Source organism: Bubalus kerabau, chromosome X, assembly GCF_029407905.1.
Source record: "Bubalus kerabau isolate K-KA32 ecotype Philippines breed swamp buffalo chromosome X, PCC_UOA_SB_1v2, whole genome shotgun sequence".
NCBI classification, from domain to species: Eukaryota; Metazoa; Chordata; class Mammalia; order Artiodactyla; family Bovidae; genus Bubalus; species Bubalus kerabau.
In genome coordinates, this window is record NC_073647.1 from 141355071 (window position 1) to 141378341 (window position 23271).

At 45.2% G+C, this 23271-nt stretch overlaps 1 protein-coding gene and 1 pseudogene across 1 annotated transcript in view; one reads left to right on the forward strand and one right to left on the reverse strand.

Moving 5' to 3' along the window:
- SMPX (small muscle protein X-linked) overlaps nt 1–1895 on the forward strand; it is a 52914-nt gene extending 51019 nt beyond the window's left edge. Inside the window, exon 5 of the mRNA XM_055565672.1 lies at nt 1467–1895. The gene's annotated coding sequence lies outside the window, so the exon portion shown is untranslated. The remainder of the gene's footprint in view (nt 1–1466) is intronic.
- A 16457-nt stretch (nt 1896–18352) lies between these two features.
- On the reverse strand, nt 18353–19014 carry LOC129640215 (thymosin beta-4-like; annotated as a pseudogene).
- Between the last annotated feature and the right edge of the window lie 4257 nt (nt 19015–23271).

Here is a 23271-nt window from a genome sequence, read left to right on the forward strand (position 1 = left end):
GAGCCAGAACACTGGAATTCAAATCCCAGCATTTCTCTTTAACAGCTATGAGACTTTGAGCCACTCATTTGGTGCTTTGAACTTCTAGGTGTTGCATCCCAACAATGAGTATAATACAACCTGCATCATGGCTACACTACATAAATGTTAAAATGATGCCACAGGCTCTGTCATTTCTATAGAAATACACAGGAAAGCAAAGCTTTCTTAAAGACCTCTGCTGCAGAATTCTCCTTGGGGTTCACTGGCCACAGCTGGGTCCCACAGCTGCCCCAGGCTATAAAAGAGACCAAGAAAGGGAGTATTTGGCCACAAGTCTTCGTAGGAGAGAAAAGCAAAGGAGAAGGGGATTGTGAATGGACACAGAGCGAGCCAAGCCATAGTGACTGCCACAGCAGGTGTAGTAGGGGCAGGGTGACCCTCCTACAGCCACTGGCAAAAAAAAAAAAAAAAAAAAACACACACACACAGAACAAAACTATAAAGATTCTATTTCTTAGAAAATATTCAGCCTATCCACGTAAGTGAAACATGCAAGAAATGGCAGCAAAGAATAATGGAAAACAAAGCGGTGAATAATGTTCAACCATCCTGGCACTGCAAGTGCCTTTAAGAGAAAGGGCATTGTATCAGTTAGCTATGGCTGCATCACCAACCATCTCTGAATCTAATGGCTTAAACCAGAGGTCCCCCACCTTTCTGGCACCACGGACCAGTTTCGTGGAAGACAATTTTTCCACAGATCAGGGGTGCAGGGGAAGGTTTGGGGATGATTCAAATGCATTACATTGATTGTGCACTTTATTTCAATTATTATTACATCAGCTCCAACTCAGGCTCATCAGGCATTAAATCCTGGGGGTTGGGGACCCCCGGCCTAAAACAAAAGCATTTATTACTCTGGCTCATGTGTTTGTGGCTCAACTGACCTAGGCTGGGTATCGGTGTGAGCTGGGGCTGTGCTCATTTTGCCCATCCTTCACTGGGTACCAGCAGGGGGCCTGGGCACACCCTCCTGGTGGCAATGGCAGATGTGCAAGAGAGCAAATCAAAACATGTGATCCCTCTCAAGGCGCAGGCTCAGAACCAGCGCACTTCTGTGTCATTCTCTTGACTGAAGCAAGTCACGTGGCCAACCTCAGGCATGAGGAATCCCATTCTCCTCACGATGATAGGAAACTAAAAAGTTACAGGGCAATGAGGATGGATCTAATGTTGATTTTATACTCTAGAGCTTCAGAAGGAAGTCATCCTCATTTAGTTTGGAATCACTCAGATCCCTAGAGCCAGAACTGATCATCACAGCTTCTATTCATAGTTCACTTTACCTTCACGGACTCAAGAGGTAAAGTTTTCAAGTGAAAATGAGGTTTTCAATTTCGACCTGTCCCTATCATATTGATTTACAAGCTGTCCCTAAAAATATCTCATGGGCACTAATAGGTCCTTTGCTTTTTCCTTTGCAGGCTTGATGTGAAGAATTGAAGAGTAAGAGAATGGATTCAAACAAAAATGGCTCACTAAAAAGTTTTATATATTTGTATGAAGATTATGTACCTCCTGAATGCCTAAGACTCTAGCAGAAATGTCCTGTTTGTACATTTATATCTCTTCCTTCTAGTTGGCTGCACTACTTACTTTATTTTCACATTTGGCAACTTGCAGAGCAAATCGGCTCCAGAATTTACCACTTGGAGGGTGTGGTTTTGAGAAGGGATATGATTTTATAGAGAAGGATACAATGATATGCATAACAATGATTTTGATGGAAAGTTCTCTAAGCTACTTCCCACACTATTTTGGTCAATATTTGGAATGTATTTGAGTTCTTCACCTTCTAAATTATGTCAATAAACTTTTTATGAGTTCAAATAAATATTTGAGTAAATGTAAAATGTAACTCTAGACTACATTAATTTTCCTATGTTCAGATAGCTACATATTCCCCCACATGGAGAGAAACCAGATGTGAGCACCAACCGAATCCCACACCGCCTAAATGGGAGCTTCTTATTCTGAATTACTGGGTACCACAGGTAAAGCTATGGCTGACTGATCATTGCAAAAGAAGTTAAATATTGCCCGAGGAACTGGGCATCGCTGACATTCCTCCTTCAAGGACAACTTTTATGGTGAGTATATTTTACCTCCATAGAAGCTAAGAAATTCTCTTTGCCCAGATGGAGTAGAGTCCATTATAAGGCACAATAAAGTAAAGCTGAGAGATGAGAATGAAAGCAAGAGACTGCTCATAACTTAGCTGTCCAAAGAAGATGAAATGAGTCTCCTACTGCTAAGATGGAGTCTCTATGAAACAATCACAAACCAAGAAGAATCGGTCATGCCCTGCTAGCATCTGCTGAGCTTCTCAGCTATCCCTGTAACTTCACAGTACAAACGAGGACCACAGGGACCACATCCTTGAGTTCACACTGTTTCAGAGATAAGTGTGTCATTTACTTGGTATGCAGACACCCCAACACCATGACTTTTTTCCTCGCTTCACTTCCTGCCGTTTAAAAAATGTTGGATGTCCTTTTAAACATTCCAACTGTAAATTGGTCCTTAGCTTTTCTGTCTCATCAAGATTGGTTTCCAAAAGCAGGACTACCATTGCACCCATGTGACTAGCTGCAGATTAAGGCGGTGCATGATGAGTTTAGGTTTTCCTGAAGGGGCGCCCATCTATCTGGTCGTGGGTCCCAGATATCTCACTGGCCTGTGGGTTAGGCTGATGATCTAAATCTACTGTAGTCATACAGGGCGGGGAATATCAAGCAGAACAAAATACACCAGCTCATCATCTGCAGAACATTCCACCCCTTCCTAATCAGGATAGTTGGGTAGAGTGACAAACTGTATCTCAGTTTTTCCTTTGTTTATCAGTTAGTTCAGTCGCTCAGTCATGTCTGACTTTTTGCAACCCCACGGACTGCAGCACACTAGGCTTCCCTGTCCATCACCAACTCCCGGAGCTTGCTCAAATTCGTGTCCATCAAGTTGGTGATGCCATCCAACCATCTCATCCTCTGTTGTCCCCTCCTCCTCCTGCCTTCAATCTTTCCCAGCATCAGGGTCTTTTCCAGTGAGTCAGTTCTTCTCATCAGGTGGCTAAAGTATTGAAGTTTCAGCTTCAGCATCAGTCCTTCCAATGAATATTCAGGACTGATTTCCTTTAGGATGGACTGGTTGGATCTCCTGGCAGTCCAAAGGACTCTCAAGAGTCTTCTTCAATAGCACAGTTCAAAAGCATCAATTCTTCGGTGCTCAGCTTACTTTATAGTCCAACTCTCACATCCATACATGACTACTGGAAAAACCATAGCTTTAACTAGACAGACATTTGTTGGCAAAATAGTATCTCTGCTTTTTAATATGCTTTCTAGGTTGGTCATAACTCTTCTTCCAAGGAGCAAGCGTCTTTTAATTTCATGGCTGCAGTCACCGTCTGCAGTGATTTTGGAGCCCAAGGAAATAAAGTCTGTCACTGTTTCCATTGTTATCCCATCTATTTGCCATGAAGTGATGGGACCAGATGCCATGATCTTAATTTTTTGAATGTTGAGCTTCAAGCCAACTTTTTCACTCTCCTCTTTCACTTTCATCAAAAGGCTCTTCAGTTCTTCTTTGCTTTCTGCCATAAGGGTGGTGTCATCTGCATATCAGGTTATTGATATTTCTCCCAGCAATCTTGATTCCAGCTTGTGCTTCATCCAGCCCAGAATTTCTCATGATGTACTCTGCATAGAAGTTAAATAAGCAGGGTGACAATATACAGCCTTGACATACTCCTTTCCCAATTTGGAACCAGTTTGCTGTTCCACGTTTGATTCTAACTGTTGCTTTTTGACTTGCAAGTAGATTTCTCAGGAGGCAGGTAAGGTGATCTGGTATTCCCATCTCTTGAAGAATATTCCACAGTTTATTGTGATCCACACAGTCAAAGACTTTGGCATAGTCAATAATGCAGAAATAGATGTTTTTATGGAACCCTCTCGCTTTTTCTATGATCCAACAGATGTTGGCAATTTGGTCTCTGGTTCCTCTGCCTTTTCTAAATCCAGCTTAAACATCTGGAAGTTCATGGTTCACATACTGTTGAAGCCTGGCTTGGAGAATTTTGCGCATTACTTTACTAGCGTGTGAGATGAGTGCAACTGTGTGGTAGTTTGCACATTCTTTGGCATTGCCTTTCTTTAGAATTGGAATGATAACTGACCTTTTCCAGTCCTGTGGCCACTGCTGAGTTTTCCAAATTTGCTGGCATATTGAGTGCAGCACTTTCACAGCATCATCTTTTAGGATTTGAAATAGTTTGTTTATATATATTAATAAATGATCCATGTTCAGTTTCAAAATTAAATTGAGGTTTAATGTGATAAAAGCCATCTTCATATTTTAATGAGGTTTCCCAACTCAAATCTGCAGCATAACACAGACCTGAATAATTAGGCATATTCAATGTATTTGTTTAGTTTTTCACTTAATGGGTATTTTATTTTGTTAAGACTCAAATTCACTCTATGGGATCTAGCAAGTTCCATAGTCTATCAGTCATTGGACAGTACATATAATCTAGGGAAAGACAGCTTTTATTTTCAGTGAAGTTATAATTTAAAAAACTCACATGTATCATGCTAAATGGCTCTTTAAAAACTCATACATCACATTGAAACAGTGTGATTATTTATCTTACAGGTTTGTAAACAACTGTTTATTATGCAACTTATCCACGGGGGTGGAACAAGGTATTGATACAAGCAATTGAAGATTTATTAGAAGAGAGAGAAACAATGCTGTTTCGAGGAATTAAAAGCAAGCATAGGGGCTTCCCTGGTGGCTCAGAAGCTAAAAAATCTGCCTGCCATGCAGGAGACCCAGGTTCAATTCCTGGGTCAGGAAGATCCCCAGGAGAAGAAAATGGCAACACACTCCACTGTTCTTGCCTAGAAAATTCCATGGACACAGGAGCCTGGCGGGTTACAGTCCATGGGGTTGCACACAGTTGGACATGACTGAGTAACTGACACGTTCACTTTCTTTCATAGGGACAGTGGTGATTTTAGTGCCCGTGCTCTAAATGGTCCAACAGTGAGCAATTCTGTTGACAGGTGAGGATGTCTGAGGGGAAAATACAGTCCCTTCATCCATCTCAGCTGGCTGCCCACTGTGGGTGAGGCGGGGGGACACACATCTTCACCTAGAACATCCCCTTGCGTCTCCCCCCATGGCCCCTCCACTCCCCAATGGGATATCTGTGTTCTGTGCTCAAGACTGAGTGAGAGGAGAAGGCCCCTGCAAGGTCTGGGACCGCGTGGGACACCTGAAAAGCTCCTCTCTCTGGAGCAGAAGGCATCTGAAACAAGTGAGGCTCTCTGGAATCATCTCAAGCCCTCACTTTTTATGATTTCTACATTTTGAGAGCACAGATTGGAGGGTAATTAGCTTAGCTTCCAAGATTACTTCCTGAGTAGCTGAAAGACACACCAGAATTTTTAAAGTGAGGTCCAGGGCATAGAGAAGGAAATGGCAACCCACTCCAGTGTTCTTGCCTGGAGAATCCCAGGGATGGGGGAGCCTGGTGGGCTGCTGTCTATGGGGTCGCACAGAGTCGGACACAACTGACTCGACTTAGCAGCAGCAGCAGCAGCAGCCAGGGCATGGGGTATGATAATTACCCAAACAAATCCCTCATTTTGAACTAGAGTAGTTAGAGGATTTACACGAAGCCTCTTGTTAGCATTAGGTCCCTAGAAGGAGTGCCACTGATGTGGCCATGCCATCCTATGACATGCCCTCTCTTACATTCTTAGGCTGATGTAGAATTAGGTTCCCCGCTGCAAGATAAGACGTGGAAAAGTTCAGGCAGAATGAGAACAGAGCTTATTTGGTTTCAAGGACCACGGGTTGATCAATTAACACCAGTTTCCTTCGAAGGCGTGTGGCATTATCCCACTGCTTTGCAATCTTCAGCTTGAAAAAGAAACTTCATTTAACTTGGTAATTGATGCTCCCTTGGGATTTTAACCTGCTGCTGAATATATGCATCAATGTGGCCCACTGCTAGTTCCTTACCTCACACAACATCACTGAAATTGCTGTGCTCCTCCAAAGGAGATGATATATTGCCCCAACGTTTGGATGCGATTGTGTATTCAGTTAACAAGCTATGCACTGTGCGACCTACTCAGGGTAACACCAGTTGCCAGCACGTTGCTGGGCAAAGAAAACCCTTTGAGGTCATATACTGAGTTCATTTTTTTCTCTAAGCGAATGACCAAACTTGTCAAAAAAAAAAAGTATGTGCTGATTATAAAAGATGGGATTCAGTTGCAAAATACGATCACAGTAATAACAACACCTTCACCTAAAAGGTGTTTTTCAAAGAAAGAAAAACAACCTTGATTAACTAATCGTTTTCAGATTCTGGGCTGCACTTGGCCTCATATCCCTCAACCCTATGCCTGTTTATTGCAGGAGAAAAGAACTCCCATAACATCTGACTTCGGTGCAAAATAATTCAGTGCCACACCAGACTAGGAGTGTGCACACTAGGAGCTAACAGGGCTCTTTTTTTTATGACCTGCTTTTCCCCTCGTTCAGTGAGGATACCGTCAAGAAGCAGATTCCAGGGGGAATGGGGACTCTCCTCTTGGGCTTCAGATGCCTGCAGCTGAGCTGCAAAGCAAAGGGTGGTCTGCGCTCTAAAAATGTCATTTTGAAACCTGATCATGAGTTGGGCAGAGTGATGGGGAGAGGAGGCACAAGTGGAATTTCACCCCGGTGGGCAGGCTGCTCTCAACAAACAGAAGAAGCTCTAGGCTTCTCTGCAAACCTTTCCTGCTCCCTAATATTGCTTAGGACTCTATGGTGCACTAGATGAGGGAGGGTCCTGGAGGAATTTCACATACGACATTCAATCCACCAGCCCACACAAGTCCCGCTGCCTCACAGCTGATGGCAGGCTTTAGGCAAAAACAAAACAAAACCCCACAAAAACAACCAAAAAAACAAAAACAGGGAAGGTTTTGAGGTTTATTTATAGCTTTGTTTTGCTCTGCTTTCTACTGTGTCTTCTGGCTCCAGCCACACACACACACAAAGATCTTGGGGCTCAGCAGTTCTCACCCTCCTCGACCCATTTCTATGGGGCTGGACACCCACCAGGTCCTGGACATTTCTGTTCGGTATTGGAAATTAGGCCTTTGCCTAGTGTTCTAAAATCATCTGGGGGAACCCAACTTTATTATAATTTCTTGAAAATGGTATGTTGCATTTATTTAAACTTGCAGGCAAGGAAACAGGCATAGCCGTCTCTAGTGATTAATAACAATTGTGCATAGACCACGATTCTTTAAATCTCAAAACACTCCCCAAACACCCCATCCCCAACCTAGTATTTTCCAAATCTCAAAGTCATTGCCAGGCAGGCATCATGGTTGATGATAATGGTTGAGGAAGGAGAGGCAAGGTGCTCCACTTGGAATCCAGGCAAACCACACACACACACACACCCACAGTGGGGAATTCGCAAGGAGGAAATAAGAGATGTCCCTAAATGACAGACCCAGTTCGTATGTGGGTACTTAGTCTCAGTCGTGTCTGATTCTTTGCAACCCCACAGACTGTAGCCCACCAGGCTTCTCTGTCCATGGGATTTCCAAGACAAGGATACTGGAGTGGGTTATTTCGTTTTCTAGGGGATCTTCATGACCCAAGGATCAAACCTGCATCTCCTGCATTAGTAGGCGGATTCTTTACCTCTGAGCCATCTGGGAAGCCTGACAGACCCAGTGGTAGACTCCAGACTCCGTAGTTAGATCCAGGTGAACTTCCTGGACCACTAACCTATAGATTCAACATTGTGACTCTACTTCACTCCTTGCTTATTTCCCTAGACTTCTCCCAACATATTTTCTTCACCAGTTTGGGAAAGGAACTCTCCCCTTTCTGTGGCTCTGGAATCTTCCCATCTGGATAACTGGACTCCAGCTGCAGATTCTAAACCAAAATGACTGTGGCATTAATTTCCTTGGAGAGCATGCTTCCACCAGAGGCTTTACAGTATCTGCCACCCTGGAGTCTTTCATTCCATTTAGCTCTGGATCTAAACAATAATGCCTATTGCTGGCTGGAAAATAAACCGTGGGAACTGGCATGTTTGTTTATGAGAGGTCACTGGGCACAGCACTGGCAGTGGCCTGGTATCCCCCAGACATTTCGTTTAGGGGCCGAGTGGAGGCGATGGTCTCTAATAGATGCACCATTAGGCCAGACCTACATCTGAAGGCTTTGTTGATTCAGACATTCAGTAATTAAGTTGTGGGCCAGCGAGCACATTATCTGCAATCAAACATGTCCCTGATCAGTGATTAGATGGGCGAACATGTGACCTCATTGTCTCTGCCAAAGGATGGTTATGTAACAGTCTCTCATCCTCGGAACCATGGTTATGTGCCAACTTTTCATCCCAGTCAATAAGCAGAAATCACTAGCTGTGGTTCTGGGATTCAGATTTTCAAAATGACTGCCTTCTCCTTTGGAAGCTTGATTGCCTTCGACCTGATTGTTGGTGTACTAGGAACTCAACAGAGACCCAGACCCAAGGTCAGTGGGTCCAAGAAAGGTGGGAGCTGGGAAGAATGACTGGGAGGCTGGGGGGCATGGCCCTGGTATCGTATGACCTCACTCAAACAAAGACAGAGCACGTCTGCTTTTAAACTTCAGACTTCTCTTGCTGCATAAGAGGCAGTAAAGAGAAAGGTGTGTAGGAGGTAAAGGGCGAGAGAGAGAGAGAGAAAACATGAGAAAGGGAGAGAGGGGAAAGGAGGGGAGATTGAGTGTACTTGCTTTAGAGCCAAGGTCACGGAATAAGATTCCATGGCTTCTCTGTGGTCTGGCTGAGCAGCAAAAGCCGATCTATTTCATGCACAATCGAACACTCATCATCTATTTTCTTCTGAAGGGTATTAAGGAGGATGTGTGAGACCTTCCAAGTGTATGTGGCAAAGCCAAGCAAGGACTAAAAGATAATCTGGCTTGAGGTGACCTGAGACATCTAAATGTCACATAGTCTCAAATGCACATGTGACCTGGAACTGCCCTGAGGTGACTCAGGCCCCAGTCCTTTCTTAATCCCTTATTTGCCCTCCTTACTCTAGCAAGATTAACTCAGCCCCAGCCCGCTGAGTGGCTCCCAAGCAGGCTTTTCTCCTGCTTTTAGCTTTCAGGGGCAAGTATCGAGGCTTTTGCACTGTTAAGAGCTTAGTCTCTGAACTCAGGCTGATTGGCATTTCAATCCTGGATGCTCTATCAGAAAGAGAAACAGTCACTTAAAATGCTGCATATGTTTTCAAAATAAAACCTACAACCCAATTAATAGGCAACGAGCCTCCATCCAGTACAGGGCCGGGCCCTGTGGGAGGAAACAATACTGCAGTGTGGAGTCCCTTCCTTCACTCAGACACTTCCACAGTTTTGATGAGTATGGTTTAAGGATGACATTGACAAGGGCCATATTTGATGAGTATACGGAAAGAGAAAGTGTAGGGAAAAAATTACCAACAATGACTTAAAATGAATCTACCTATCTAGTGATTTAAGTCATGCTTCAGGTCATTTTGATTTAATTTAAATCCCCCACAATCCAGATTCCTCAAGGGCAATAAGCACAGCAAGAAACATTTCTTTTTGTTTGCTTCGTTTTTTTTTTTTTTTTTTTTTAATTTTCCCAAAAGCAGACTCTGAGACAAGGATTTAAGTAAAGGTAGCTTTTTTTGGTGGGCTTCCCTGGAGGCTCAGTGGTAAAGAATCCACCTGCCAACACAAGAGACGCAGGTTTGATCCGAGTGGGGAAGATCCCCTGGCAGAGGAAATGGCAGCCCACTCCAGTATTCTTGTCTGGGAAATCCCATAGACAGAGGAGCCTGAGGGGTTATGGTCCCTGGGGTGACAAAAGAGTTGCATGTGACTAAACAACAACAAGCTCATTTGGGTAGGGAAGGAAATATCAGCAGGGGCTGGGAAGATGAAATAAATAAGGCAGGAGAGGCAGCTGAAGAGACATGGTGAAGCTAGTTCTAACGATGGGTAACTGGAGCTTACCCAGCGATGGGGAAGCTCTGGGAGTCTGAATAGAACACATGCTCCAGAGTGGTCTGAGCTCAAAGGAGAGAGCTGGGGTATTTATACGCCACTTCCCATCCATCACTGATTGAGAGCTGCCTATTGGTGGTTGGATGGCATCATAGACACAATGGATGTGAGTTAGAGCAAACTCCAGGTGATAGTGAAAGACAGGGAAGCCTGGTGTACTGCAGCCCATGGGGTCACAAAGAGTTGGACATGACTTATGACTGATCAACAAAGAACAACTAACCACCAGCTGGCAAAGTACTGTTTGCAGATGGGGAAAGCACCCTCCCCACTACCAAGGAGCGTGGTGATTGGCAGCCTGGAAGCTGAGTCATGTAATGAGATGTGGGAGCCAGTAGGATACGGGTGAGGCACAGGTCCTGTTAGAGCTTCTATGTACAAAAGGACAAAAATGAAATTCTTACTGTAGACCACAAACATTTTCTATTTAAGATGTGACCAGCTAAATATACAACATTGATTCAGGAAATGAATTATTCCTGGTATTTTCTCATAACAAATGAAGGGGAAAATATCTTCTGGATAGGTAAGTCGCATCCTTGTTTCTTTTCCTACAAGGGTAACCATTTTGAAACAATATTGATGATGAAAATAAATTAACAACTAGAAATTCTACAGGGCATCCTATATCAATTTCACAAATACCCCCACCCCCCTATATTTTTCAAACTACATTTTCACCATAATGTTATAGCCATAAAGCCAGGGAAGTATCTATCTATAGTAATATCAGCTCAGTCGCTAAGTCGTGTCCGACTCTTTGCCACCCCATGAATCGCAGCACGCCAGGCCTCCCTGTCCATCACCAACTCCCGGAGTTCACTCAAACTCACGTCCATGGAGTCAGTGATGCCATCCAGCCATCTCATCCTCTGTCGTCCCCTTCTCCTCCTACCTCCAATCCCTCCCAGCATCAGAGTCTTTTCTAATGAGTCAACTCTTCGCATGAGGTGGTCAAAGTATTGGAGTTTCAGCTTTAGCATCAGTCCTTCCAAAGAACACCCAGGACTGATCTCCTTTAGAATGGACTGGTTGGATATCCTTGCAGTCCAAGGGACTCTCAAGAGTCTTCTCCAACACCACAGTTCAAAAGCATCAATTCTTTGGCACTCAGCTTTCTTCACAGTCCAACTCTCACATCCATACATGACCACTGGAAAAACCATAATCTTGACTAGACACGTTTGTTGGCAAAGTAATGCCTCTGCTTTTTAGTATGCTATCTAGGTTCATCATAACTTTCCTTCCAAGGAGTGAGTGTCTTTTAATTTCATGGCTGCAATCACCATCTGCAGTGATTTTGGAGCCCCAAAAATAAAGTCTGACACCATTTCCACTGTTTCCCCATCTATTACCCATGAAATGATGGGACCAGATGTCATGATCTTAGTTTTTTGAATGTTGAGCTTTAAGCCAACTTTTTCACTCTTCTCTTTCACTTTTATCAAGAGGCTGGCTTGGAGAATTTTGAGCATTACTTTCATCCAAGCCTGGCTTGGAGAATTTTGAGCATTACTTTACTAGTGTGTGAGATGAGTGCAATTGTGTGGTAGTTTGAGCATTCTTGGGCATTGTCTTTCTTTGGGATTGGAATGAAAACTGACCTTTTCCAGTCCTGTGGCCACTGCTGAGTTTTCCAAATTTGCTGGCATATTGAGTGCAGCACTTTCACAGCATCAACTTTCAGGATTTGAAATAGTTCAACTGGAATTCCATCACCTCCACTAACTTTGTTAATAGTGATGCTTTCTAAGGCCCACTTGACTTCACATTCCAGGATGTCTGGCTCTAGGTCAGTGATCACACCATCGTGATTATCTGGGTCATGAAGATCTTTTTTGTACAGTTCTTCTGTGTATTCTTGCCATCTCTTCTTAATATCTTCTGTTTCTGTTAGGTCCATACCATTTCTGTCCTTTATCGAGCCCATCTTTGCATGAAATGTTCCCTTGGTATCTCTAATTTTCTTGAAGAGATCTCTAGTCTTTCCCATTCTGTTGTTTTCCTCTATTTCTTTGCATTGATCACTGAGGAAGGCTTTCTTATCTCTCCTTGGTATTCTTTGGAACTCTGCATTCAGATGCTTATATCTTTCCTTTTCTCCTTAGCTTTTTGCTTCTCTTCTTTTCACAGCTATTTGTATGGCCTCCCCAGACAGCCATTTTGCTTTTTTGCATTTCTTTTCCATGGGGATGGTCTTGATCCCTGTCTCCTGTACAATGTCACGAACCTCAGTCCATAGTTCATCAGGCACTCTATCAGATCTAGTCCCTTAAATCTATTTCTCACTTCCACTGTATAATCATAAGGGATTTGATTTAGGTCATACCTGAATGGTCTAGTGGTTTTCCCTACTTCCTTCAATTTCAGTCTGAATTTGGCAATAAGAAGTTCATGATCTGAGCCACAGTCAGCTCCTGGTCTTGTTTTTGTTGACTGTATAAGCTTCTCCATCTTTGGCTGCAAAGAATATAATCAATCTGATTTCGGTGTTGACCATCTGGTGATGTCCATGTGTAGAGTCTTCTCTTGTGTTGTTGCAAGAGGGTGTTTGCTATGACCAGTGCATTTTCTTGGCAAAACTCTATTAGCCTTTGCCCTGTTCATTCCGTATTCCAAGGCCAAATTTGCCTGTTACCCCAGGTGTTTCCTGACTTCCTACTTTTGCATTCCAGTCCCCTATAATGAAAAGGACATCTTTTTTGGGTGTTAGTTCTAAAAGGTCTGGTAGGTCTTCATAGAACCATTCAACTTCAGCTTCTTCAGCGCTACTGGTTGGGGCATAGACTTGGATTACCGTGATATTGAATGGTTTGCCTTGGAAACGAACAGAGATCATTCTGTCGTTTTTGAGATTGCATCCAAGTACTGCATTTCGGACTCTTTTGTTGACCATGATGGCTACTCCATTTCTTCTAAGGGATTCCTGCCTGCAGTAGTAGATACAATGGTCATCTGAGTTAAATTCACCCATTCCAGTCCATTTTAGTTCACTGATTCCTAGAATGTCGACGTTCACTCTTGCCATCTCCTGTTTGACCACTTCCAATTTGCCTTGATTCATGGACCTGACATTCCAGGTTCCTATGCAATATTGCTCTTTACAGCATTGGACCTTGCTTCTATCACCAGTCACATCCACAACTGGGTATTGTTTTTGCTTTGGCTCCATCCCTTCATTCTCTCTGGAGTTCTTTTTCCACTGATCTCCATTAGCGCATTGGGTATCTACCGACCTGGGGAGTTCCTCTTTCAGATCCTATCATTTTGCCTTTTCATACTGTTCATGGGGTTCTCAAGGCAAGAATACCGAAGTGGTTTGCCATTCCCTTCTCCAGTGGACCACATTCTGTCAGACCTCTCCACCATGACCCACCTGTCTTGGGTGGCCCCACAGGCATGGCTTAGTTTCACTGAGTTAGACAAGGCTGTGGTCCGTGTGATTAGATTGATTAGTTTTCTGTGATTATGGTTTGTGTGTCTGCCCTCTGATGCCTCTTGCAAGACCTACTGTCTTACTTGGGTTTCTCTTACCTTGGACGTGGGGGTATCTCTTCAGGACTGCTCCAGCAAGGTGTAGCCTCTGCTCCTTACCTTGGAGGAGGGGTATCTCCTCACAAGTACCCCTCCTGACCTTGAACTTGGAGTAGCTCCTTTCGGCCCTCCTGCGCCTGCGAAGCCGCTGCTCCTCGGACATGGGGTAGCTCCTCCTGGCCGCCGCCCCTGGCCTCGGGCGTGGGGTAACTCCTCCCGGCCGCCGCCCCTGGCCTCGGGCGTGGGGTAGCTCCTCCCGGCCGCCGCCCCTGGCCTCGGGCGTGGGGTAGCTCCTCCCGGCAGCCGTCCCTGGTCTCGGGTTGCAGTAGCTCCTCCCGGCCACCGCCCCTGGCCTCAGGCATGGGGTAGCTCCTCCCGGCTGCTGCCCCTGGCCTCGGGGTTGCAGTAGCTCCTCCCCGCCACCACCGCTGGCGTCGGGCGTGGGGTAGCTCCTCCTGGCCGCCACCCCTGGCCTCGGACGTGGGGTAGCTCCTCCCGGCCGCTGCCTCTGGCCTCGGGTGTGGGGTAGCTCCTCCCGGCCACCGCCCCTGACATCGGACGTAGGGTAGCTCCTCCCGGCTGCCGCCCCTGGCCTCGGGGTTGCAGTAGCTCCTCCCGGCTGCTGCCCCTGGCCTCGGGCGTGGGGTAGCTCCTGCCGGCCTCCGCCCCTGGTCTCATGGTTGCAGTAGCTCCTCCCGGCTGCCACCGCTGGCGTCGGGCACGGGGTAGCTCCTCCCGGCCGCGCCCCTGGCCTCGGGGCTGCAGTAGCTCCTCCCGGCTGCTGCCCCTGGCCTCGGACGTGGGGTAGCTCCTCCCGGCTGCCGCCCCTGGCCTCGGGTGTGGTGGTAGCTCCTCCCGGCCGCTGCCCCTGACCTTGGACATGGGGTAGCTCCTCCTGGCAGCCACCCCTGGTCTCAGGGTTGCAGTAGCTCCTCCCGGCCGCCACCCCTGTTGTCGGACGTGGGGTAGCTCCTCCCGGCTGCCGCCCCTGGCCTCAGGCGTCGGGTACCACCTCCCGGCCTCCGCCCCTGACCTCGGACGTGGGGTAGGTCCTCCCGGCCGCCGCCCCTGGCCTCGGGCGTGGGGTAGCTCCTCCCGGCTGCTGCCCCTGGCCTCAGGCGTCGGGTACCACCTCCCGGCCTCCGCCCCTGACCTCGGGCGTGGGGTAGGTCCTCCCGGCTGCCGCCCCTGGCCTCGGGCATGGGGTAGCTCCTCCCAGCCGCGGCCCCTGGCCTCGGGCATGGGGTAGCTCCTCCCGGCTGCTGCCCCTGGCCTCAGGCGTCGGGACCACCTCCCGGCCTCCGCCCCTGACCTCGGACATGGGGTAGGTCCTCCCGGCCGCCGCCCCTGACCTGGGACATGGGGTAGCTCCTCCCGGCCGCCGCCCCTGGCCTCGGGTGTGGCGTAGCTCCTCCTGGCCACCGCCCCTGGCCTCGGGTGTGGGGTAGGTCCTCCCAGCCGCCGCCCCTGGCCTCAGGCGTGGGGTAGCTCCTCCTGGCAGCCGCCCCTGGTCTCGGGGTTGCAGTAGCTCCTCCCAGCCACCGCCCCTGGCCTCGGGCGTGGGGTAGCTCCTCCTGACCGCTGCGCCTGACCTCTGACGTAAGGTTGCTCCTCCTGGCCGCGGCCCCTGACCTCGGACATGGGGTAGCTCCTCCCGGCCACAGCCCCTGACCTCTGACGTAAGGTTGCTCCTCCCGGCCGCTGCCTCTGACCTCGGACGTGGGGTAGCTCCTCTCGGCCACGCTTCTGCGTGGTCTGTTGCAGCCGGCTTATACAGTTATATATAAATAAATATACCTATACAAATATAAATATTACATGATTAATGATACTTGTGCTCCATATACAATTAATATACAAGATTACTATCACTATGAGGGCTTGTTTTTATTTCTAAAATAGATATGTCCCTAGAAAAAACTTGATCAGACCCAGATTTCCCTTTTCTATAAAAGCAGCATGTTTTCATCTATTAGGAGTTTTTGAAAGCTCCAATAAAATATCCTCATGGTTAAACCCCACGGCTCCAGAGCACCCGAGACTGTTAGTCTTGTTTATGTAAGTCATTGCAAACTGAACACAACTTGGGGCTTAAGTATCAGTTCAATAAGAAAGTACTCTTGAATGAATTGATAAAAAGAGCAAAAGAGAAAGAGAACTTGAACATAACGTGTAATCAATACCAATGATTTGGTAGCCTGCTAGGCTCTGCAGTGAAAATGGCAAATAGGGTAACAGCATCAAGAAGGAAGAGGAAATGAAAGCACCAGCAACAGAAATGTGGCTGAGTAAGTCACTATATGATGTCCTGAGATGCCCTGAGGTTGAAGGGTGGCAAACAAGTCTCTCCCATTGGGTGGATTCCCTGCCACGGTGAGTTGGGGGTGATTGGAGCATAGAAAAGGGCAAAAGTAGTTTCACCACTATAAATGTAAAAATGTCTTGAAAGTGGCAGAGAGATCTAGGTGTCCACTGATATTCACGTTCCCTCCTCTTCCTCAGTAATAAAACCTCTGAATTATAACTAGCTGCACAACTACTCCTCTTGCAGCTCACAGTAGCCCTGTGACTAAATTCTGGCTAAAGGTCATTAAGCAAAACAGTGTATATAATTTGTGATGAGCGACCCTGAAGGGAGAGGTCAGCTACTTCTTTCTTTCCCTTTTCCTCTTTCTTCTAGCTGCAATGCAGATATAATGGCTGGAGCAGGAGTGGCCACCTTGCACCATGAGGTGGAAGCTGTGTGTTATTAGGAACCTAGGCCCACAGAGCCACCACAGTAGACTTGGGTTGCTGACATTTCTGAGGGGAGAAAACAAAACCACTTCTTGTCCTTTGGGGGTTTTGTTACCCATCAGTACAGTTCAGTTCAGTCGCTCAGTCATGTCTGACTCTTTGCGACCCCATGAATTGCAGCACGCCACGCCTCCCTGCCCATCACCAACTCCCAGAGTCCACCCAAACCAATGTCCATTGAGTCGGTGATGCCATCCAGCCATCTCATCCTCTGTCGTCCCCTTCTCCTACTGCCCTCAATCTTTCCCAGCATCAGGGTCTTTTCAAATGAGTCAACTCTTTGCATCAGGTGGCCAAAGTATTGGAGTTTCAGCTTCAACATCAGTCCTTCCAAAGAACACCCAGAACTGATCTCCTTTAGGATGGACTGGTTGGATCTCCTTGCAGTTCAAGAGATTCTCAAGAGTCTTGTCCAACACCACAGTTCAAAAGCATCAATCCTTCAGTGCTTAGCTCTCTTTATAGTCCAATTCTCATATCCATACATGACTACTGGAAATAAAACATAACCTTGACTAGACGGACCTTTGTTGGCAAAGTAATGCCTCTGCTTTTTAGTATGCTGTCTAGGTTGGTCATAACTTTCCTTCCAAGGAGTAAGCATCTTTTAATTTCATGGCTGCAATCACCATCTGCAGTTATTTTGGAGCTCCAAAAAATAAAGTCTGACACTGTTTCCACTGTTTCCCAATCTATTCCCATGAAGTGATGGGACTGGATGCCATGATCTTAGTTTTCTGTGTGTTGAGCTTTAAGCCAACTTTTTCACTCTCCACTTTCACTTTCATCAGGAGGCTTTTGAGTTCCTCTTCACTTTCTGCCATAAGGGTGGTGTCATCTGCATATCTGAGGTTATTGATATTTCTCCCAGCAATCTTGATTCCAGCTTGTGCTTCCTCCAGCCCAGCATTTCTCATGATGTACTCTGCATGTAAGTTAAATAAACATGGTGACAAAATACAGCCTTGACGTACTCCTTTTCCTATTTGGAACCAGTCTATTGTTTCATGTCCAGTTCTAACTGTTGCTTCCTGACCTGCATACAGGTTTCTCAAGAGGCCGGTCAGGTGGTCTGGTATTCCCATCTCTTTCAGAATTTTCCACAGTTTATTGTGATCCACACAGTCAAAGGCTTTGGCATAGTCAATAAAGCAGAAATAGATGTTTTTCTGGAACTCTCTTGCTTTTTCCTTGATCCAGCGGATGTTGGCAATTTGATCTCTGGTTCCTCTGCCTTTTCTAAAACCAGCTTGAACATCTGGAAGTTCATGGTTCACATATTGCTGAAGCCTGGCTTGGAGAATTTTGAGCATTACTTTACTAGCATGTGAGATGAGTGCAATTGTGTGGTAGTTTGAGCATTCTTTGGCATTGCCTTTCTTTGGGATGAGAATGAAAACTGACCCTTTCCAGTCCTGTGGCCACTACTGAGTTTTCCCAATTTGCTGGCATATTGAGAGCAGCACTTTCACAGCCTCATCTTTCAGGATTTGAAAGCTGAAGTTTATTTTGACTACTATAACAGCTATTCAATGGAAATGAATATGAGATCTTCGAGTTATTTACTGGAAATAGATTTTCCTTTTTGATCAACAACCATATCCAGTTCTTCTGTTTAGAACTGCAGTCATTCTGAATCTCTCTCCTCCTACCTGCACAGAAAGGATGGATACTTGCTTCCATGGTGAGCTAGAGCATGGACACATGTGTGAAGGCAGGTCATTTGAGTATGGAAAAGGGACCAGTGAACAATTTAGAATTTATTTAGAAATCATTCTAGGTTAACAGTAGTAGCTCATCCAGTCTAATGGTGGCAGTGGCTGAGGCAAGGTTCAGGACAGGACAGTGGTAGGTGTCCTGACCAAACTTTTTTTTTTCAGGTTTTAAAACTTTTTATTTGCATATTAAAAAAATTGTGCATTCCAATCATTAAAATCATTAGAACAACAACAAAAAAAATGGCACTCTGATTAAACTGCATTTTACAGCCCGCAGAACACCTTGGACCAGCTTTTTACTCTAGATTTCACTGTCGTCCCACCCAGCTTCCTCCTTCACCAACATGCAAGTTCTTTTCCTTCCCTGCCAGCCACACAGGCAGATGGGAGAGGCAGGCGCAGCCTACGTTGTCAGTAGTTCTCCATTCTTTGATGTGAAAAGGGGTAGCACGGTCATTTAAACTCGATCCAACCTCTTTGCATCTTACAAAGTTAAACAGCTAAAAGAAGTAAAATAAGAAGGCAATGCTTGTGGAATGTACAGTGCATACTGGTGGCACACACTTCATTACGACTCGCCTGCTTGCTTCTCCTGTTCAATCGTTTCTTTCGAAGGCAGTGGCTTTTTCTCTTGCGTTTCCATTTTCTTCAATTTCGACTTAGCGAACTTCTCAGTCTCAGCCATTTCGGGTTTGTCAGATATGGTTGTAGAGGGCATGGAGCGAACTGCGAGCAAGTGAAGTCAGGTCTGCGCTGTGGCCACCGCCGAGTGCCCCTGACCAAACTTTTTTATGGCATGTTTTTCTGTCATGCTCACCTACTTTTCTCTTACTGTTTCTCCAAGCCAATTTCCACAGCCTTCTAACTGAATATGTGAAATATCCAGCATCCTTCCAGTGACGGGTCAGTATCTACTGCTTAGAATCATAAACTAGACTCACACAGAAATTGGTATTTGGGCATGAGTTTTAACAAATAGCCTTAGGGAAATGGAGGCTCTCTGAAGGGAGTTATTTGTCCTCGTTGGGTCTGAAGGCAGTGTGAGGGGTGGGACTGTAGCAGTCACTGGCAAACTGGCAAACTATTCATCTAGGGTCACCAGGAATAACGTCCTCATTAAAGACACACTCCTCCTTGGACTGCCACAGCTCTACTTGGCAGCATCAAGAGTGAAACCCTCCCTTGCAAAGGGGAATCATTTCTCTCCTGGTAGGAGAGACAAGGCAACCAGCTCTAAGTGCCCATCTCTCCTACTCTCTCCTCATTCAATCCCCTACTATTATCTGCCTTAGGATCACCAGGACTCATGTCATTATGTCCAAAACACATTCATTCATCACAAGAAGCCCAGGCCGCCACACGCTCTCATCCGTGCTTCAATCCCCTTGTAGCTTTGCATATCTCCTATTCAGGCCCCACCTCCAAGCCCTCCCCAACTCTCTGAGGTGCCCTCCATAACCCTAGTTGGTCATCAACAGAGCCCCTTTGGCTCAAGTCTCTTTTCTAAATGACCCCTCAGTTCAGGGTTCCCCAATGGAGCACAAGGCATGTTCTAACAGAAACTGTTAGAAAGCCTCAGGGCTTTTGCACGAGGACATCACTTCCTCTACAACCCTTTCAAATGGTGGCTGTTTTTAGTTTTCAGTCCCATCTTTCATACAGTGTGGGGCATGGTGATTCTGGATCCAGCAGGCTAGCTCAAGAAGCTGATAGTCATTATAATAGTTTACTTGGTTGGTTGACTAAAAACTCTGGATTCAGTTGGGACTCATCTTGAATGAGGTTGAGATGCAAGGATCTGCAAGGATTCTAAAGATTTATGGACATAGTAAAGCTCAAGTTCATTCTTTTGTGTGTTTTCCACTAATATCACTTGAGAACCACTCAGAAGAGTCTTCCCCATGGCCTTAAGAAATCAGTTGGTGAGGAGTGTGCTCTTCTTAGAGCCAGATTGACTGACATGAGATCACATGTAGAAACAGGCTAGCTGATATCAATGTGTCCTAAAATCAAGAGGTCAAAGGGGCACTACTTAACAAGCAGCAAGATGACCATGGTTATTATGGGATTGATAGATCTGACTGGGATTGACCTTGAGATTGCCAGATCTGAAGATCATGGGTAGTCTACAGAGTCCCCATTTGACTTTGACAACAACAAACTCTGGTTAACAGAGATTAGACATGTGCCCCTAAATATAATGACTGAGTTGAGACCTCTCACCGAGGTCTAAAATCTGAGTCACCCAGCTCCCAGACCAGAGCTCCCTGAATGAAGGAGAGACTGCATGCACCAAGAAGGAACCCTGCAAAGACTTACCCAGTATCTCCTGGATCTTTCTAGCCCACTTTAGACAGACCTCATTGTTTACCACAGTAAATACACTCTGGGGAAAGGAAATCATATACATCTTTGGGGGTATTACTGGATGCTGAATCTAAGATAACACTAATTCCTGAGAACCTGGAAAGTTACTGTGGCTCATCAGTTCGACTTGTGGGAAGATAAAGGATTTTGGACAGGAGTCCAGCTCATGGTGATGCCTGTGGGACCCTGAACCCACCTCCAGGTTGTTTCTTTAGTTCCTGAATATTGCTGAAATATATTATCAGAAACTATGGCAGATTTTATTTTCCAAAGAGAGCTGCAATGCTATTTCCCATCCCAATGTTGTTCTCAAATGTGATCCTGCAACTACCCCAGTAAGAGGTAGAGTCTGTTTCTCCACTGCCTTGAATCTGGGTGGGCCCAGTGACTACTCTGATCAATAAAATAGGGAAGAAGTGATGCCATACCAGTTCCTATGTGTACCTCTTAACTGGTTGGGCACTTCCTGCCTCTTGGAAGGCAGCTTGCCCTTCCAAGCTGTCAGAAGAGCAACTACCTTGAGAAGCCCAAGTCAACACGAGGTGTCATGTGGAAAAAGACAGGCACAAGTCTGATTTGACTAACTGATTTGACAATGAGGATGGGCTTTCCTACTTACATGGTATGGCAGACACTTTAAGTTGAATGGGCTAAAGCTGCAGTTTCAAGCTTTAAATAAAAAGATAATTAAAGCATGTGCCAATATAAAAGCACTTTATAGTATGGCAACAAATAGAACTACATGCTAAAGTTTTCTAAGTTTAAAGGCTAAATGAGATGCCTGTTGGAGAAATAACACAACTATTAATTTACTTGTTGTTCTAAGTCATAATAATATATTTTTAGTATACTTTCAGAAATGGAGACAGTAAATGATGCAAAGTGTAGACAACAATTTCTCAAATCATATAGCTTTAAGCTTTTGCTTTTAACAAAATCGAAAATCGTATGAGCTGGGTGCTGGTAATTATCAAAAATAATTCTTGTTGATAGATCACCACATACATTTAGCACATACTTGGAAAGAGTTCAACAAATTGAGTGTCATTGGGATAGCAAAATTCCTCCATTCCTATATACTTATATCAGCAAGATTCAGAACTCATATCTTTAACAATGAAAAAATAGGAACAAATTGTTTAATTGTTGCTGAACCCTGATTCATTCTAGCAATAAGTCGTGTTCATCTATGGATGTATGAACTAATTTTTAAAAATCGGCCACTTCCATATTACCAAGAAATTAAATTATAATTAAATTTTGCTTTTGTGTCTTATTATTAACTTTTATATTTATGCTGTTTTGCACTAGTCAAGATTATCCATACACACACACAGAAAGTTGAGGAAATAATCTTCCAGTATTTCAAAACTTATCTGATCTAGTAAAGCAGTTGTTAATGTCATTGATTAATGAGTGAAGCTTTGTTATGTATCTTCATTCTTCACTTCCATCTCACTTATTAATGCGAACAGAATGATAAACCAACATCCATGTCAGAACTACACTCATTAGTTAACTACTCAAGCAACTTCCTGACTGAATCAGACAATACCCAGGCCTTTATTTCTAGTCTGGTTTTGTCAAATCATGGTTGAATTGTGATCATAGGTTGGTAAAAACAACAACAGAAGACAAACAACAACTGCTCCATCACAAAACCCTCAGTTCAGTCGCTCAGTAGTGTCTGACTCTTCTCGACCCCATGGACCACAGCATGCCAGGCCTCCCTGTCCATCATCAACTCCCAGAGTCTACTCAAACTCATCTCCACTGAGTTGGTGATGCCATCCAATAATCTCAACTTCTGTCATCCCCTTCTCCTCATGCCTTCAATCTTTCCCAGCATCAGGGTCTTTTCAAATGAGTCAGCTCTTTGCATCAGGTGGCCAAAGTATTGGAGTTTCAACTTCAACATCAGTCCTTCCAATGAACACCCAGGACTGATCTCCTTTATGATGGACTGAATGTATCTCCTTGCAGTCCAAGGGACTCTCAAGAGTCTTCTCCAACGCCACAGTTCAAAAGCATCAATCCTTGGGTGCTCAGCTCTCTTTATAGCCCAACTCTCACATCCATACACGACCACTGGAAAAACCATAGCCTTGACTAGACGGACCTTTGTTGGCAAAGTAATGTCTCTGCTTTTTAGTATGCTGTCTAGGTTGGTCATAACTTTCCTTCTAAGGAGTGAACGTCTTTTAATTTCATGGCTGCAGTCACCATCTGCAGTGATTTTGGAGCCCAAAAATATAAAGTCAACCACTATTTCCCCATCTATTTGCCATGAAGTGATGGGACCAGATGCCATGATCTTAGTTTTTTGAATGTTGATTTTTTTTCACTCTCCTCTTTCACTTTCATCAAGAGGCTCTTTAGTTCTTCACTTTCTGCCATAAGGGTGGTGTCATCTGCATATCTGAGGTTATTGATATTTCTCCCGGCAATCTTGATTCTAGCTTGTGCTTTCTCTAGCCCAGCATTTCTCATGATGTACTCTGCATATAAGTTAAATAAGCACAGTGACAATATACAACCTTGACATACTCCTTTCCCAATTTGGAACAAGTCTGTTGTTCCATGTCCAGTTCTAACTATTGCTTCCTGACCTGCACACAGATTTCTCAGGAGGCAGGTCAGGTGGTCTGGTATTCCCATCTCTTTCAGCATTTTCCACAGTTTATTGTGATCCACACAAAGG